At 45.8% G+C, this 17,788-nt stretch overlaps 1 protein-coding gene across 3 annotated transcripts in view; it reads right to left on the bottom strand.

The window, feature by feature from the left end:
* The window catches only part of LOC120807266 (E3 ubiquitin-protein ligase RNF123), a 144,728-nt gene that overhangs the window by 10,430 nt on the left and 116,510 nt on the right, over nt 1–17,788 (bottom strand). The gene's annotated exons all lie outside the window — the stretch shown is intronic.

Raw genomic sequence — 17,788 nt, 5'->3', positions numbered from 1 at the left:
AAAGAGAAGAGGAGGAGGGAACTAAATGTTGAACTGCTCCTTTAACCGTCTCAGTCCTGACCTTTTCAGACATCGGTCACGTGTTATTTTAAATATCTCCACCCTACGTAAACTTGGAGTCACGCCACAACTGACTTTCCCGTTAGCATCTGTAGCCCCAGTGCATCTTGGGACATGTGCGCTTACACCTCAGGGGCTGAGGGAAACACTTCGCCTGGGGATGTCGACGTCGCCATGGCACCCGCTCTTCACGCTCGCTGCCTCTTTCCCGGTGGCCGTCCGTTCGCTGGACGTTTTCACGTCACAACCTCTCTTCCCTCTCTCCTCCCGGCTGCACTCATCCAGTCGTCCCTTCATTCCCCCACCGTTCCCCCACCTGACGTCTCCTCTCATCATGTTTCTGTCCCTCTGACCGTTTCGCCTCCAGTTCGGATACTTTTCCGCTCCTCACTCTTTAACTACACGCTTCACACTGGCTTAACTTGCTCCCTTCACACGTGCATAGACAGGAACTGTGAACCATGTGCATGGCCGAAATAATTCAATGCACAACACAACTCACCTGTCATAAAGGGAATAGTCAATATACAAAACATGAAATGTGTTGTTGGACACTAATGAAGTACCGTTTATATCAGCCACTGTATGACATCCACTGCATCCAAAGCACGTTCTCCCTGCCCGACATTTACGAGGCATCGGCAGTCTTTAAAAGACTCGGCGGTATCACGAGTCCCGCCGACGGTGCGACAAACATCGCTGCTAATTAATGAAGGTAACAGCCAAGAGCAGCAGTCGACACGAGGCAGGTAACGCGAGCCTTAGCAGCTTCTTTGAAGACAGACTCAGACGCAAATAAAGCGCATCATTAAAGATCAATTTGAAGTCATTAGCCAATAAATACGGGCATTTATACACTTTCACAGTGAATTTCAGGCTTCGGAGACACGAGCTGCTGTTGGTAAAAACAAACCCAGAGAAGGAAAAGCCACAGTGAGGTGCTCCACTCGTGGAGGCTGTCTCCAGCCGCCGCGATGGAGCTGGATCCTGTGGACGCTGACTCTTCAGAGGCTTAAGTTCCTCGACATGTCGATAATTTATCATTTCTTCCTTATGGTTCGCCAATCGGTGCACTTCGGTTACTGATCCAACCCAACAGGTTCTGTTTCCTCAGGTTTATTCACCAGTTAACACACTCCACATCAGTGGGGGGGGGGGCTTCATATTCCAAAGGTCAAAGAATTAAAAAAAAAAAAGTTTAAAAAGAAGGTAAAAAGATTAAAAAGCAGTGTGTGTGTGTGTGTGTGTGTGTGTGTGTGTGTGTGTGTGTGTGTGTGTGTGTGTATATATATATCCCCCCCAAACCAAAAACTTCACTATCCAATGAATTACAGATTTAAAAGTAGATAGTGGCAGAATAATACAGGTTTTGCCATGAAATGCTTGTTTGATACCTGACTGCAGAAAGACCAAACTGGAGGCAATATTTATCTCACCAGATTTCAGATTTACCATAAAGCACCTGAATTGGCGCTAAAAGCTTCAATATTAGGCCAAAGTCTCAATAAATTATAACCTCACGTTAATTAGGAGTTCATCTTTCATTCTAGGGCTGCACCTAACAACTATTTTCATGTTCAAATCATCTGAAAATTATTTTTACTAGATGCATTTTTCATTTTTAATCACTTCTTTTGAGTAATAAACATGATCTCCACCCCAAGGTGGCGCTGAAACTCTGTTTGGTATGGTTGAAAAGTGCTATCCCAGGGGGATTCCTCTCTTTTCTGCTGATAGCTCTCTCGTGTTCATTCTCTCTTTGTTTCAATCTTCTGTAGATTTAATGTAAACAGATTAAATTGCAATTTACACTCAATAACCCTCTCATCTCAAATAATCTCTAATTTAGAAAAGTATTCAGCCACTTTGAGGAAAAGACCTATGACAGCCCGCTGTTTGCCAGACAGCATTTGAAGGACTCTGAGAGCACGAGGAGAAAGGTTATCTGGCCTGAGGAGAGAAGAATTTTAATCTCTGGACAGAACTCCAAACGCTGTGTCTGGTGAAGACCAGGTTCTGCTCAGCACATGGTGGTGGCAGCATCACGCTCGTGTGATGAAGAGTCAAAAATGTGCTCATGTGCTCGTGTCTCCAATAAATTTGCAAGAAACTCTAAAAACGTGTTTTCCCTTTGTCATCGTGGATTATGGAGGGTAGATTAACGGACAAGAATATCAGCTTTATCCATTCACAATGAAATCTACAAAACAAAAGACTTTCTGAAGCCGCTGTGCTTGACATCACAATCCTCTTCTTCTTCCACAAATTCCTGTACTTCCTCCTCACATCCCACACTTTTACTTTTCCTCCTTTGACTCCAACACTCTTTCTGTCCTCCTGTCCCTCCTCTCTGTCGTACCCACACAATATCCTGCCTTCAACCTATCAACACCTGGATCTGCCACGTCTCCCTTTCCTCCACCTCATTTTCTCCTTCAGCTCCTCCATATAAAGCACGGCCTCTCCTTTCTGCTCCTCTGCCACTTTTCACCACCCACAGTACACTGGCTGTCAAGCTGCTGCTGAGCTGTAACTTTACGCATGAAAGGAAAAAAGATGTGCGACCAAAAAAGTCCTGTCATTTCCCTTTGATGGAGAAAAATGATTGCAAATTGTTGAAAGTGAATTTTTACGGTAAAGGAACGTCTCCATTGTTTGGTAGAAGGTTGTAATTAAAAACCTTGGAGGTCAGTTTAAAATAAAAAGAGCGGATTCTTGCTTTTGCCCAGGAATCCAAAGAATAATTCTTCAACTGTTTTCTGTGTGGGGCCATTAAAGGGTTAAGTTCCTTCCTGAAAGTTCCAGATTTGAAACCATGAACATTTTCTGGTGACAGATGGATTCTTGAAATAAGTTGTATGATTTTTAGTACAGGATTGAAATGAATGTTTTGCAATGTGTCTTCTAGGTCCTTCCCTCCCTCACTGTCTTCTTTCTTCACATCTTAGCCCACATTAAACTGGTTACATTTTTTTCCTCTCAGTTTCAGCCTCCGTCCACACTAAAATTATTATTATTATTATTTTTAAAACTGCGTAACTGTGTAACTGTCAAAGCGTTTCAGTGTCTCGTTGTGTAAACGTTAAAGCGTCTCAGTGTGTAAACGTTAAAGGGTCTCAGTGTCTCGGTGTGTAAATGTTAAAGCGTCTCAGTGTCTCAGTGTGTAAACGTTAAAGTGTCTCTGTGTGTAAACGTTAAAGCGTCTCAGTGTCTCGGTGTGTAAATGTTAAAGCGTCTCAGTGTCTCAGTGTGTAAACGTTAAAGCGTCTCAGTATGTAGATGTTAAAGCGTCTCAGTGTCTCGGCGTGTAAACGTTAAAGCGTCTCAGTGTCTCGGCGTGTAAACGTTAAATCGTCTCAATGTCTCGGTGTGTAAACGTTAAAGCGTCTCAGTGTCTCAGTGTGTAAACGTTAAAGCGTCTCAGTGTCTCAGTGTGTAAACTTTAAAGCATCTCAGTGTGTAAACGTTAAAGCGTCTCTGTGTAAACGTTAAAGCGTCTCAGAGTCTCAGTGTGTAGACGTTAAAGCGTCTCTGTGTGTTAACGTTAAAGCGTCTCTGTGTGTTAACGTTAAAGCGTCTCAGAGTCTCAGTGTGTAGACGTTAAAGCGTCTCAGAGTCTCAGTGTGTAGACGTTAAAGCGTCTCTGTGTGGGGATGTTAAAGTGCAGATCGGTGTTTCAGGTGTTCGGGGAAAACTGAGACTCTACTAAACGAAGCTGTAGCTGCTCAGTGAATCTGAACACACAACTGAGCTGCTGTCGGGAACCCGCACCTTTAAATAAATAAAATCCAGATGTTATCAGCTGTCTCGCCGTCTCGCTCCTCGCCAGATGTCGCTGTGATGCAGTTTTGCTTCTTGCTACTGAGAAGAGTTTGTCCAGGTGTCCAGGTGTCTCACCTGGACAGAGCTCTCTGCTAAAGCCACCTGGAGACGCTGTCAGTGTGGACCCACGCTGGTTTCACATGGAAAGGACCTTTTGAAATGCGGACAGCTCACTGCAGACATCTCTACATATATTCTCCTGCTTCATCAGGAGTGCATTGTCTTCCTGTCATGTCTTTAGCTGCACCCTCCGCTCCTCCGCCTTTGACCCTCTTCTCTCATTTCTTTTCTGTTTCCTCCTCTCTCCTCATTTTCGTTAATCCCCTGCATTCAAAAAAAATCAATGTTCTTTCCCTCTCTCCGCTTACCTTGTTATTTTCCACCCTCTTCTCCTCTGTTGATTGTTCATTTAGGTCTCTGAACGGCCGAACCTTTGACACCGTGTTCACTAAAGTCAATCTTTCTTCCTGTGCCTTTCGTTTTTCCTTCAGCTGCCTCATTTCACATCGACACTTGGTGTTTTCAGCCGTCACCTCGAACCAGAACATCTTTCTGCGTGAGCAGCTCGTCATTCGTCGTCCTGCAGCGGTTTGACTGGAGACTACTGATGAAGAAATTATCTGCTGTCGGAGTCGATGCCGTCTTTGTTTTCCACAATCAACTCCTATCTGAAAAACTAACCTGTGACTTTGCCTCCTTCTCATTCCCTCTTTTCTCCCGTGACTCTGACAATTTGTGTTTACCAACAACATGGCTGACAGCAAAAAGTGTGGATGAAATAGTATTTTTTTCTAGTTCGTGCCCTGCACAAAGTGGCAGGGAGATGAAAAATAGTTTCTGACGACAAGAATCGACTGTGTGCACTGGACACTAAGTCATCTAATTTTTTTCAAATGCCGTTTCCATGTGAAACCAGTGTGTGTCCACACTGGCAGCGTCTCCAGGTGGCTTTAGCAGAGAGCTCTGTCCACAGTGAGACACCTGGACGACGTGAAAACAGGTAAATCTCTTCTTCTCAGTAACAAGCAACAAAAACTGCATCAGCCAGCTGATAACATCTGGATTTCATGGTCGTGACGTCGTCTGACAAAATCCACATAAATCCAGTTTAATGGCAGCAGCTGTACGGTGTGTGTGTCTGTACTGACATTAAACATGAGCGGTCACAGAGAAAGTCAGAGGTGACAGAACGTCGAAGCCACGCAGCCTCGACGCTCGCTGAGCAGCTCACATCTTTACTTTAGAGCAGAGAGAAAAAGAGTCCTGGTCAAGTGAAACAACGCTAAAGAAGCAGGTGAACGGCAAACTTGCATCCACAGGCGACAAACGCGAAGACCGGGGGTGCTCCTGGATGAAGGACTGACGTGGTTCGGTTTCTGCCGACATGTTGACTTTGCTTCACAAATTTACTGTTGACCGGCGGAACCTCTTGTGTTAACAAGTCATTGCGTTTGACCAGCCACTGCTCATGCAATCCAGCTGGATTACTCTTCAAGCTTTGTAACAAGACAACGCTGTGAGAATTTAGCAGAGTAGAAACGATTAGAGGATAAATTGAGAATGAATCTGCCATAATCAAATCGTTTTGTTAATTCTTAAGTCAAAGTGCCAAAACTTCTCCGATGTGAAGATCTGCTGGTTTTCTGTGACGGGACATTGAATATCGTTGTGTTTTGAACTGTCGATCAGAGACTACAACGATCTGAAGATGTCATCCTGAGCTCTGGGAAACGGAGTCATTTTCACTTCTCTCCGACGTTTTACAGACCAAACAACCGGGAGGATAATCGACGGTTGAGTGCTGCAGCTCTACTGAAAAGTGTGACTTCTCTAACGTTGCTCTGAGTCTTTTACGCTCCATTAATATAGAATTTAAAGTTGAGGCTAAACAGACAATATGGCCCCATGACACCTGTGTATTTGACGCATGGTCGGCTTCACGTCCCTGATGTTTTTCTCCTCCACCTGCTGCTGCTGCTGCTGCCTACTCCTTCCCTTCTCCTCCACCGGTTCTTTAATTCTCCAACCCTTCATCTGTGATTCTTTCTGCCGTGTTTGGAAGCGCTGCCCCTGCATTTCACCTCAGTTCCTCCCACCTCCTTCTCCTAAGATTCTGCTGCTGTCTGATCCTGCCCACCTCCTCCAGACTCCATCGTCAGCCGGCAGCACTGAGGCCAACAAGCAGTACATGCTAACGATCCCACCGACACTTAAACCCCAGGCTCTGTTTCTGAAGCCAATTACGGGAGCATTCATTCGGTCTGATGGATGAATATTCATTTTAAGAGGTTGTGTAAAGGATGTGAGCACTTTTGCCAAGGAATCTGTCCAAAAGATCCTCTAGAACATTTTACATGTTAAAACATCTGATCATATACATCTGCATAAGGTCTGCGCATCTGGATTTGAGGACGCTTTTATAATGTGACTCCACCGTTGGATCATGAATCTGCGGTCGTGTCTGGCACATTTAAGCAGGTTTCCCATCTGTCTTTGGCTGCTTCTGTATGTCCTGTTCCTGTCAGAACAACAACCCGCTACACACACAACTGTGGCGTCATTTACCTCCTGTAACCGAGCTCTACTGACACCGAGCGACGCTGTTTCGGGCCAGTGACGTGTTTTCACTTATTCTTAAATCGCTCTCTTAGAAAATAAGTTGTTGTGGGAGAAACCAAACTTTCTGCCTCTATTTTCTCTTCATGTGCGATCCTGGTTGAAGTTAAATTTAACCAGCATCACAGATAAATCTCATTATTATCACTTATTATCCCTTAAATGTGACTTTAAAAAGTCAAAGCTTTGACTTAATTTCTCCTCACTTTTTCATTCTCTGACCATTTTGTAGAGCTGACAACGTTTCCTAAGCAATACATCGCACACATGCACCGATCACTGACCTACCTGACTATCATTTTATCTGTATTTTTACCTTCCGTTCAGAAGAAATTTAATCGAGAACTTTAACCATGAGTCTGACTGGTCATGACTACTGTAACAAATCGGGGGCTTGTCCTCTGGTAAATTTAACCTTTTATCAAAGTGAGTCAAATTGGCTCGTTGTGGGATCGTCTGTTGGCCTGCGTTCGTGTCTGGTGTCCACGTGTTCACGACACTGAAAAAAAGTCTTGCTCCTCTGACGGTAGTTTGCGACAGGCCGAGTAAATGTCCCCTCGGTCATGTTAAAAAACTAAACTCTCTGACTCCATCTGTCCTCTCCTGTCCACGTTTCTGTCACATCAGTTTGTCCTTCCTCTGTCAGCGTCTTCAGGGAACGATCGGATTTCTGTCCAAACGCAGGAGACAGAAACTTTAAACTGCCGTCTCCCTGCCTCCGTCCTGCCCTCCTCCTTGTCCTATTTGTGTCCTTGGAATGATCAAACCTCCTCCGCAGAGAGATCTGAGATATTCGGTCCGAGGTCGTCTGAAGCTTTGGGCGCCTCGTTAACCTTTGAACTGGGTTTTCTCAGCGGTTTCTTCGGACAACACACTGAACTCGCGGACCGGAAGCAACGTCTGTCGATACAAGAGCATGTATCGCGCTCCTAGCGCTGTGTGTGTGCGCGTGCGCTACCCCTGTGGTCAATGCTGAGTCACGGCCGGATGATCGACATTCGTAGGGAAAAGGAGAGTCTGAAGGTGATGATAGACCGAGAAAAATGAAAAGATGTAGACACCTGGGAGGAGGAATGGACGACGGACTCTGGAGAAACACGATACAGACTCAGGGCTGCACAATTCATCGAAAAGGTAACAGACCATCACTGACCAGTCACTGACCGACCTCGTTTTAGTCACGTCCATAGGTTCAATAAATTCAGTCTTCCATGCGGCCGCGGCCTTGAAAGCATCACAGCAGAACTTGCTCTATGACGGTTGCTGCGTGGGCTCATTTCATAAATGAAGTTGGCACGGTTCAACCTGCAGTTGTGATCCGTGTCATTAACCGCACGTGTCCGGTCGGACGGTTTAAACGACACAGGAGTTGGAGAATTGACCCCGGGGTGTCGTGCCAGTCACGTGGGCTGAGCCCTCAGAGCGGCAGGGGTGCACCAGCACAATTTAGCGGAGTTTTTAACGAGACCAAAGATGAAACTGTCGCAGTTTGATCTGATTTAGGTGAAGTGCTGCTGAATAGCACCAGATTCTGGCTGTTTGATAAGCGTCTGGAAAGATACCGAGAGGAAAGGAAAGTCTCTGCTGCTCAACTTTAAACACTGGTCGAAGAGAAGCTGCTTTTGGTATCGTAGGCTGCAAGAGGAAGGTTGTAAAAAAAATCTCATTTTATTCTATTCTAGTTTTCCTTTTTATTGTGTTTAAGTGTTATTTGAATGCATTTCTTTGCTTGATGTGAAGCACTTTGAATGGCCTGTGTTTCAAAGGTACCGTGCATTTGAAACTTGCCCTGCCCTATAGATACGGTAGAAACACCGACAGTGAAAGTCTCAACCTTTTTCTCTTCAATCTAAAAACTCTGGTTCGAGAACCCAGTTCAGCTTTATTCTTTCAGAACAGTCTGCTGTTAAGTTGAATCGCGTTCCAACTGTCACATCGACAGCAACCTTCTCATCGCGGACAAAGAGATTAAGATAGAGCTGGAGGGAGAGGACTAAAGAGCAGCCGAGCTGAGTTCAGAGGGTCTGTCGAGGGCAGGAATAAAATAAATATACAAGAGAGGTCGGGATTAATGTGAACGTGTGTGCGCTCGCCGTGCAGGCCGCATCGAGTCCTGACGCCAGACGGTTTGAGAGCAGGAGGGCCCAGAGGAGGACGGGGGTGATGCGATTGGTGGAGGAACTCGGGGAGCCAGCCTTCATCTGAACCCTGAAATCCCAGGGAGGCGAGGAAAATGCGTCTGGTCTCACGTGAGTCAGAGGATGCCAAAAATAAAGGAGTGTGGCGGCCTGTGAAGGAGAGGGGGGCAAAGCTCGACAGCGTGGCTGAAGGAGAAACACGGATGACAGGGGATTATAATGACGAGATGGGGAGGAAGGGGCTGTGAAGGAGGCTTTCAAAGACAGCGGGAAGAAAACAAATAAAGCAGAACGACAGAACGAGGGCTGAGAGGAGCGTCTGCATCTCCCATGGTCCGTCAAGTCTCTGTAAAATATGACAAAATAAATGAGTCCAAGACCACGTCTTCAAATGCGTCGTTTTGTCCGAACAACCGTCCAAAACCCAAAGACACTCAGTGCACCACAGGGGCGGTAGAGGCTGAGGAGAGGAGCAAAGCTCAGGACTGCTGTGTGCTTCCTCACTTTTCCAGGTGAGTGTGTAAAAGGGGTCTGCGTGTAACTGTGTGCGATCAGAGTTGCGTAGTGTGGAGGCTGAGATATGAGTCGGGGAGGTCTGAAGCGTCAACACCCTGCCGTGTGCCGTGCGTGACCGGCTGCAGCTGTCAGACTCAGAGCTGCTGACGGAGCAGAAACCAGCGGAAGGTCGCTCACATAAAAGAAAAATATTACAGACGGGAAAATGACAAATGAGAACGACTGACCGGGAAACACATTTCTCACTGCCTCCTCAAGAGCATGAATCTCGGCAAGCTGCCGCTGTATTTCAGCAGAGAAGGCCGGACTAACTACATGGCACAAACCCAGTCTCGTCTCGAAACTACAAAGATAACTCTGGTGGAAACGTCCTTTTCTCTCAATAGATACCAAACGATTCCTGCTTCAGCTTCTCAAAGGTGAGATTATGCCTCTTTTCTTTGTTTAACGTTATCACCTTTGGATTTTGGACTGTGGATCAGACAAAAAACAAGCAATATGAAGACTTCTGGGCTTTTATGATGAGCATTTTCACCATTTTCTGACACTTTATAAAGCAATCATTAATCAATAAAATAACCAGGTAGGTCACTGATGGAAACAATCGCTAGCTGCAGTCCCAAAACTATTTTTGAGGCCTGGCGTTGTCTTATGATTTTCAGGGAAGTCAGTCTTATGTCATTTTTAACAATGGGACAAAGTTCTTTCCATTGTAGGCTTCCATTGCCGCTTAGCTCAGCAGCGACACGGCAAAAGGCTGCTGCTATCGGTATACGGTGGTGGACTACTGTAAGATCCAAGTGACTCACGAGTGCCCAGGAGCCGTCGTCCGTACGTTTAACAGAAAGAAAGAAGAAAGTCGGAGAAATAAGTGTCTGCAAGAGAGAAATAAATCCGGCACCGATCAAACATTTGGTTCCAACGCGTTCGATGGTCGTCATCCGTGTCCAGTTTTAGCATTTTAAACCTGCAGCGAACGAATGACCTGTCTGTAACGTTGTGTCATCCTGCAGAACCGAACATACAGTGTCTTAGGTGGAAAAGGTCACACGTTCAGTCAGAGTCACCGATGTGCGGAGAAAATACAGGAGAAGGGGAGAGAAGAAAAGAAGAAGAGAATGAAAAGGGCAGACATTCATTCCCGTAATCCTGAACACGAAAGCATTAATAAATGGCCGACTTCTGTCCTCCCTCTCGTCTTTCTTTTGTTTCTTCCTAAAGTTTTAAGAAAGATCAACGGGGCAGATCAACGGGCAGCTCTGAGGCGCGTCGCCTGCTGAGTGTGAACACAAATGCATCCAGGACGTCAGTGATCGGTGGTGTAGAAGGAGATGTCGCACTTTGCTGTCGAGCTTTCTGGATTTGTCTTTGCACCCAATCTGCTGAAACCTGCTTTGGCAGAAGATGCTGCGTTAACAGAGGCAAACGCCCTCTTCCCCGTTTCCCGCCTTCACTGTGCTGCACTGACACTGAAAGCAAGAGTTTCACAAAATCGTGCACGGTTGAGTTTTTCCTTCGCACCAACTTTAACACAACTAAAGGTCAAAAGAAATTTTCACTTTTCTTAAAAGAAAACTGAAAAAGCCGTGGTACTCACATCTTTGTGCCCCATACCTTCAGTTTTGTGGTCAATGCACAAAACCACACGACGTATATTTCTAGGACTCATTTACAGTGATTGAACAGTGCTCATCTTGGTTCCTGGTGTCCACTAAGAGAAGCGTAGCCAACAGGCCAGCTGCATCTTTACACTGTTTATGGGCCAACTGGATGCCAGTTAGACCAGTTCAGCATCAGCGCTCGCCCCACACAGAAACCCAGAGGGCGCAAATTAGGACGGTCGAATTTAGTTCAAAAGTCAAACATCTGTTTGAACGTGGGAAACTTTTCAATAATCAATACAAATGGGGGAAGAGAGTATCGAACAGAGCGGAGCAGAGCTGGTCGGATTATCAGGACACCGACGCATCGGAGAAACAGTGAGTGCAAATATTCTGGGTTCTACACTGAAGATGGTAAAATGACCAAAGGAGATAAGGCTGTTTTTGGAAAAGCAGCTGTATACACACACACACACACACACGCACGCACGCACGCACGCACGCACACACACACACACACACACACACACACACAGATACGCTGACAGTACAGTGCAATAATGAAGGGCTGCACGGTCAGGGCTCACTTCCTCTCGTGTCTCTTGGTTCTTAGAAGAGTAATGACTTCACATCCCAGGACTCCAGATACTCCACGTGGAAACACTGCCCTCCAGTACGTTGCTCCAGATACTGTGAGTGGAATTACAAAACATTGAAAGACCTGAATTTGAACTTCGGACTCCTGCATTTAGAGATTTCGGAGACTGTTTTTGAAGCTGTTTGCGGCTATGCTCAGAGCACGGCAGTGCCTACGTCCAGCTTCGCGGAGCCGTGGACTCAATTACATGAACTGATAAATTAGGATCAATCTACCGTCTCGGAGCGGCCCCCCAAAGATCGACAAACCCGAGCTAATCTCAGGCTCTCTTTAAATCCCCGTTTCTTTCTCGTGCTGCTTCTCATTCTCATCCTTTATTGCATTTATGAGAGTTGAAAATTGGAGGCGATTTGGCAGGTAACTAATAATGTGGCCGATTTATTTCGCTGCCCTTCACCACAAGAGGAAGAAAACCGTCAGGCTCATCTGACGTAGTCATGAGGAGAAGATCTACTTTAATTAACGATGGTTATTAACAGTATTTCATTTCATTCATTTTCCGCGTGAATAAGAAATGAGAAATAGGCACACAGCAAATACACACTGTGTGTACATAAACTCGTATTCACACAGCATGAAACAAGACTGGAAATAGCTTAGTTTAGCATAAAGACGGGGGGGGGCAGCTGCCTGGCTCTGTCCAAAGGAAACAAAATCCACCTTCCAGCTCCTCTAAATCTCACCAATGAACAGGTTAGATCTGGTTTTTAAATCTGGACAAAAAACTGAGAAAAACAGTAACAGGCAATGAGGATGAATCTGGTGAACTATTCTATGGAGTTGGATGATGGGAAAATGTAGGATCCAGGCTTTTTGGAGTTTCACCCATACTAGGGATAAAAAAGTCAGGATATCTCCACCTCTGCTGCATCAATTCTGACCATCCATCTTTAAATCTGTCTCTTGCAAGTTCCACTAACTGTATGGAAGTGACATCATGTGTTAAAATATGGAGAATGAGATCTGGTCTGGTTGTTATTGTGGTCGCAGGGGGCACAGACCTTTGAGAACAATCAACCTGACCCATTTATTTAACTGAATTCAATTTCTTTGCCCAATCAAGATAATAAATGACTGATCAGTTCAGTACAGTGCTCTAAGTAAGGCACGACAAGACATGCGTTTAATCTGTATATACATTATTCTAAGGTACACGAGGTATTAAATCTCTCAATTTATTCAATTCAGACCTGTAATGTTATAAACATGTTTCAGTAAAGTTACCAGGTGTGACCCCATCAAACTGCCGTTGGGACTCACGCTAAATTGCCATCACGTATGTAAAGAGGTGCAGGTCTGAAGGAGGGATTCCAGTCCAACCGCTGCAGCTTACAGGCGGTGAAGTGTTTCACTTTAGTCCACCACAGGCCAGATGTTCTTACTAATATCTTCAGTTAAATGGGAATAATAAATCACGTCTGGTAAACTGAACGTGCAGTCCACAGCGAGCGGATCTCAGCCGTAAAGCTCAGCAGATTTAACACAAAGGTCAGCACCCTGGGAGTCGTCAAGACAGCAGCTCCTGCCCCGTACACGACACACACACACACACACACATCGCCCTCTCTGCTCCTGTTAATCTGCCATGTTCCCTGTCTCTCCCTCCTCCCTCCTCAGTTTAGAGGATAATCATTGGAGGTTTAACAGCCGGCGCCGTGGACCTGGTTCCCCTTACGTCCCGGTTGTCTCGGTGAAGCAAACAAAAAAGTTGTTTGTTTACATTTTCGAAGCCGCAGAGTTTTGGGAATATCTGAGCAATCTGTATGTGTGTGTGTGAAGGTGTGGATGGTGAATGGAAACACTACCAGACACCAGCACCAACCAACCTGACAGCTTTTCAAACAGTCCACTGATTTAAGAACACGCCGGCGGCTGAAGGGGGCATCTGCAGGAAACGGTCCTCTGTCTGAGGGGACAGATACTGAACCAGGACCAGCTCCGATCCCATCTCTGTTCCTGCATGCATCATGCCTCAGACTCTTGGACCCCAATGTATACTATTTATATATTCATATGCTCACACACACATACACATACACACAAATATGTATGTGTGTGTGTGTGTGTGTGTGTGTGTGTGTGTGTGTGTGTGTGTGTGTGTGTGTGTGTGTGTGTGTGTGTATTTATATAATATTATATTATTATATTATATTAAGATATAAACATCATCTCTGCAGTACATAGGTGTTTAAAAGTCAAACACTGCAGAAGCCCTGAGGTCAGTTCAGGACCAGTACAGAACAGGGTCTAGTCTGGGGCCTCCACATGCAGATCGATGAAAACAGTAAAAGACTGTATTTTCAGAGTAAAAATAAAACCGTCTGACCCTTCGACCTCCACTTAATCGGACCCTAGGGCCCCCTCGCTGCCACGGACGTTGACCAGTGATGCCACAGGGCCAGTATTTGTCCTTCTATACTCGCGAGGACCCTAACCCTCACTGAAACCTAATTCTAAACCGAGGGGGAACCTTCAAACACTCCTGTGAAGAAGTGCGGACCGGCCACAATGAGAGCAATACAAACTCAGACACGCTAAAACAGCAGCGCTACTCTCCATCTTTTCCCGAAAAAGGACCCTTCAAACATCTTCCCCCTCCATAATAAAAGCACAATGGACTGCCATAAAAAACAGGAACTCTCGTGGTTCCCCTCATAAATGTTTAACAATCAGATCAAAAGTTTGGGTTACAGAAACCTTAAAAGGTCCTGGAGATTGTTCTGGGTGAAACACAGTTGTATGGTTTCAGATAAACGAATCAATAAATCGGATCTGCTCTGCTCGGTCTCTGTGCAACTCTGCCTCCAAGCAACACATGCAGAGTTACATCAAAATGTCTCATCGGCATCGAGTCTCCGTGCTCGACCGCACCTTTCCAACAGGCTTCTCCGTGTGCTGTAGGATCAGCTGTGACGGTCGGCTCATCTAATCTCATTCTGACGTACCACTGCACCTGTAGAATCCAGTAGTGTAGTCCGAAGTCAGACTGGGTGGGCACGGAGAGAATCAGGTGGGGCGGACCATTCAGGACCATTAGGGATAGTATCTCCGCACAAACTAGGAGACTGTTGCCAAACTTGTTAAATCCCTGGCGATTAATCGGAACCTGAATCATAAACATTACAGGCACCGATGCAAACAAACCGAAAACCCCCCGGAAAAAAATTCAATCGTGACCCGATAAACAGCACGTTAATGACTCTCCCACTGCAGCGTCAACATTAAACCATACGCACACATACAAGACACACGCAGTGAGAAAAATGCAAACGCAGCAACACAAACAACCACACACAGTCACACACACCTGCAGAGCACATCAACCACTACAGAGCTGCAGAGAAGGCACCGTAATAGGCCACAACGCAGGAAGAGGGGAGGTAAACATCTCACCTGTGAGGACTACGTCACAACAGAAACCACTTCACTACAGTCCAATGATTTAGGCCGTTCTATTCCAAGAAAGGTGTGTGGGGGGGGGCTCGACAGATACCGGGTTTTTTATACTGATATCGATGTGTGGGGGTTTTAAAAATGTAATATATCGACCGATAACACATTTTTAAACATAAACACACAACGCGAACAAACAGTCCGATACAGATCCCTTAGGTTCGTTTTTTGTTTGTTTAACAATGATAACAAGAGGAGAGATACTGTACATGCTTCTCAGGTAAAAGTCATTTGCTCAGCGCTCTCTGGTCGACAAACTCTTTAATGGAGACACTGCTGTTAAACGATCTTAATCATAGTTGGACATTTTACTGTTGCTGATCAGCCGACCGACTGTATGAACTGACACCTGAATGTCTGCAGTGAGCTGCTATCAGACGACGTCGGCCAAGCTCACAGACTCATATCACAGTTGGTCTTCAGGGTGACCATCTATGTAACTGGGACTGTACATCCAGGACTTCATCGTGATTCGACTTGCACACCCCCCAAATATCAACCACGCGCCGCGCGGTCCGTGAGCATCGACCAAGCCGACTGGCCGGTTCGACTCCGGTCAGGACTCGGGTTTGAAATGGAGAAGAAGACAAACGTAAAGATACCAAGGAAACCTGCCCCTAAACATATCTGAGTGATCCCCATGCACTGGAGAACAGTAAAAAAACACTGACTGGTACTTATTGACTGGCCCCCCTAGGCCCTCCCCTGGCTTAAGAGCAGAGGATTGGACCTGCAGCTTCACTGTATATGCACACACACAGTAGAGACTGTGAAAAACCAGAATTCAAATTCACAGAATAAAATCACTGCCAGCTCAGCGCCACGGTCGGCCTCTTAGTCAGAGTGACTGGACTGGAGAATACTTTCCAATCATGTGGAAAACCTTACATTAGAGCGAGAGCAGAGAGCAGCCAGCTTCCCTCTCTGCTGAGGACCATTAGTGGGTTTGTGGAAATACCTCCGGCCCTCTGACTGGGTTTTGTTTTCTTGTCCTCAGTCTCTTTCTTTCCCATTCGGCACATCCATAGTATCTCCTCACAGAGTCTAATAAATGAGCACAGCTCGCGATGAACGGACCTTACAGTGCCTCTACTAATACTGTTGCAAAAGTTCCATCACCGGTTCTCGAAGCCTGACACAGCAAAAATATGATTTCTGCATCTTTCCTCTCTCCTCCATTTCCTCCCTCCTTCTCTTATCAATAATAAATCCTCTCTGGCCAGTTGAGCTCTGTGGTGGAGTCGACAGGGCAGAGCAAAGGATCGGGTTTCCACTGCAGAGAGGAGGAGGAAATGGGTTTCTACTGACCAGGTTCACCCTCAAGGGCCACGGGATCAGTTTGTCCAGACTTCGACTGGGTCTCATCAAAGAACAGTTGTGTACTCTTCTCCTAAACTCCTGACTGTCTTCTGTGGTTTGTGTGTGCAAGTGTTTCAACTGTCGTTCCTTTCAGCCTGATGAACACTAAATGTGGTGAACGTTTGATCCTCGTATTTCATCATTAGCACGAGCGATTCCCCCGCATTTCTATCTAAAGCCCCAATCAGACAGGATGAACATCGCAGGGGGGGGTGGGCAGTGAAATCTTCACCGTGCTCCCCGGTAATTTAATGGGATCTGGTCTGTAACAGACATGGATATTCAGCAGGACAAGGAGAAAGACAAAAGCCTCCCCGGGGGGCGCCACTGAGTTGGGGGGGGGGCACAAAGATACTGTGTCAGGTGAATTTGAGTCAAAAATCATTCCCCTACTCCTACCACCTAACTCGGTCAGAGCTCAACACAGACATGAAACACATGTCCTGAGGACATCGTGAGCTCTGCTGTCCCTCCACAATAAAGCTCCAGAAGTCCACTTAGAACTCAGAGGAAAAAGAGGCTGCAGAACTTCATTCAGAATCTTCCTGTTTTTGAGTTTTCTTCAGTATGAATTGAGCATGCTCAGTTGGGTCGAGGTCAGGTGACTGACTTGGCCGTTGAAAAATCTCCCATTTCTTTGCCCTGAGAAGCTCTTGTGTTGCTTCCTCAGCATGTTTTGGGTCATTATCCATCTGTACTGTGAAGCACCGTCCAGTCAGTGTTGCAGCATTTGGCTGAATCTGAACAGATAGTTTAGAACTATACACTTCAGAATTCATCCTGCTACTTCTATCAGCAGCCACATCATCAATGAACACCAGTGACCCAGTTCCATTGGCAGCCATACATGCCCAGGCCATAACACTGCCTCTGTCTGACAGATGATGTGGTGGCTTTGGATCAGGAGCCGTTCCTTCTCCAGACTCTTCTCTTCCCATCATTCTGGTACAAGTTCGTCTGGGTTTCATCTGAACAAAGAATCTTGTTCCTGAACTGGGCAGGATTTTTAGATGTTTTCTAGCAAAGTCTATTCAGGCCTTTCTCTTCTTGAGTGTAACCAGTGGTTTTCACCTTGTGTTGAACCCTCTGTATATACTAAAGTGTCTCTTGATTGTAGACTTTAACAATGACACACCTGCCTCCTTCAGAGAGTTCTGGACCTGGCTGGATGTTGTGAAGGGTTTTTCCTTCAACAAGGAAAGAATTGTGCGATCGTCCACTTTAGTTGTCTCCTGTGGTCTTCCAGGCCTTTGGTGTTGCTGAACTCACCAGTTCGTTCCTTCTTTTTAAGAAAAAAATGGCTGCAATTCCTAAACGGTCAATACGATATTTGTGTTAAACCCTTTGAATTAAAGCTGAAAGTCTGCACTTCAATCACATCTTGAAGGCTTCCTTTCAAAGGAAAGTCATGGCCCCGGGCCACGTGCTTTTTTCTCCACGTGGCTGCAGGCCTGAAAGCTTTGAACAGTGCTGAAGTCTTGTCTCTGCCAGTGAGTTTTAGTTTACAATTATAAAACTAGAAAGGCACAAAAATGAGGGCATTACAAACTTGTTTACGCTGTTTG

This window comes from Xiphias gladius, chromosome 21 (genome assembly GCF_016859285.1).
Source record: "Xiphias gladius isolate SHS-SW01 ecotype Sanya breed wild chromosome 21, ASM1685928v1, whole genome shotgun sequence".
NCBI classification, from domain to species: Eukaryota; Metazoa; Chordata; class Actinopteri; order Istiophoriformes; family Xiphiidae; genus Xiphias; species Xiphias gladius.
This window is presented reverse-complemented; position numbering and strand designations above follow the sequence as displayed.